The sequence below is a fragment of the Colobus angolensis genome, unplaced genomic scaffold, assembly GCF_000951035.1.
Source record: "Colobus angolensis palliatus isolate OR3802 unplaced genomic scaffold, Cang.pa_1.0 Scaffold3470, whole genome shotgun sequence".
NCBI lineage: Eukaryota > Metazoa > Chordata > Mammalia > Primates > Cercopithecidae > Colobus > Colobus angolensis.
Genome location: NW_012116789.1, coordinates 9,074 through 11,110, shown reverse-complemented (window position 1 = coordinate 11,110; position 2,037 = coordinate 9,074).

The window sequence follows — 2,037 nt, the reverse complement described above, 5'->3', positions numbered from 1 at the left end:
ATGGTCTCGATCTCCTGACCTCGTGATCCGCCCGTCTCGGCCTCCCAAAGTGCTGGGATTACAGGCTTGAGCCACCGCGCCCGGCCTATTTTTTATTTTATTTTTTTGAAATGGAGATTCACTCTTGTTGCCCAGGCTGGAGTGCAATGGCACGATCTCAGCTCACTGCATCCTCCGCCTCCCAGGTTCAAGTGATTCTCCTGCCTCAGCCTCCCAAGTAGCTGAGATTACAGGCTCCTGCTACTATGCCCGGCTAATTTTTGTATTTTTAGTAGAGATGGGGTTTCGTCATGTTGGCCAGGCTGGTCTTGAACTCCTGACCTCAGATGATCCACCTGCCTCAGCCTCCCAAAGTGCTGGGATTTCAGGTGTGAGCCACCACACCCGGCTTCTATTTTATTTTTTTGAGATAGGGTCTTGCTGTGTCACCCAGGCTGGAGTGCAGTGGTGTGATTACAGCTCATTGCACCCTCAACTTCCCAGGTTCAAGCAATCCTCCTGCCTTGGCCTCCCAAAGTGCTGGGATTACAGGTGTGAGCCAACTTGCTTGGCCTGGATTTTTATTTTATATGAAATTATTGGGTACCTGCTATGGGTTACCAGAAATACACAGAAATAATGTCAAGTCAATGTGATAAATTTGGAAATAACTGATTTCTACCTATTATCAGTAGTTCTCAGTTTTGGCTGCAAAGTAGAGAAAGTTAGGAACTATACATATCTGGGTGCCATCACCAAAATTTCTGATTTTAATTGAGTTGGGCTGGGGTCAGGCCTCCACATGTTTAAGAAGCTGTACAGGTGATGGTAATGCCATCAAAGTTGCTAACTGTTGAGTACAAAGGCTTGATTTCAGTGGGCAGATGGTAGTTTTCAGACAGGTTCACTCAAGGAACCACAAATGTAGCACCCTGAAAAGTTTATCTGAAGATCAAGGCTGGAACCAGATAGCACATGCAACATCCACAAGTTAATGTTTATAAAAATGTGTTCAAGGCCAGGCACAGTGGCTCACGCTTGTAATCCCAGCACTTTAGGAGACAGAAGCGGGTGGATCACCTGAGGTCAGGAGTTTGAGACCAGCCTGACCAACATGGAGAAACCCCGCCTCTACTAAAAATACAAAATTACCCAGGTGTGGTGGTGCATCCCTGTAATCCCAGCTACTCAGGAGGTGGAGGCAGGAGAATCGCTTGAACCTGGGAGATGGAGGTTGCGGTGAGCCGAGATCCTGCCATTGCACTCTAGCCTGGGCAACAAGAGTGAAACTCCGTCTCAAAAAAAAAAAAAAAGGTATATTCAAAAGATAATCACAGAGGTGGGGCTGGGTGCGGTGGCTCATGCCTGTAATCCCAACACTTTTTGGGAGGCCCCGGGTGGGAGGATTCTTTGATTCCAGGAGCTCAAGACCAGCCTGGGCAGCAAAGTGAGACCCTATCCTTCAAAAAAAAAAATTAGCCGGGCATGGTGGCATGCCTCTGTAGTCTCAGCTACTGTGGAGACTGGGACAAGAAGATCTCTTAAACCCAAGAGTTCCAGGCTGCAGTAAGCTATGATCACGCCACTGTATTCCAGTCTGGGTGACAGAGTGAGATCCTGTCTCTAAAAATAAATCAATAAAATATTAAATAACAATATGTATTAATGAAAATTTAGAGGCAACACTCCAAAAATGACTCCTTAGGCTGGGCATGGTGGCTCACGGCTGTAATCCGTGAGCACTTTGTGAGGTTGAGGCAGATACTTGAGTCCAGGAGTTCGAGACCAGCCTGGCCAACATGGCAAAACCCCATCTCTACTAAAAATACAAAAATTAGCTGGGCTTGGTGGAGGGCGCCTGTAGTCCCAGCTGCTGCAGGAGGCTGAGGCACGAGAATTGCTTGAACCCAGAAAGCAGAGGTTGTAGTGAGTCGAGATAGCACCACTGTACTCCAGAGTAAGACTGTCTCAAAAAAAAAAAAAAAAAAAAAGAATGACTTTTTACCTTAGATTTTGACAATAGAATTTAACAGAATATACTTAATGTATTGAGTTGAT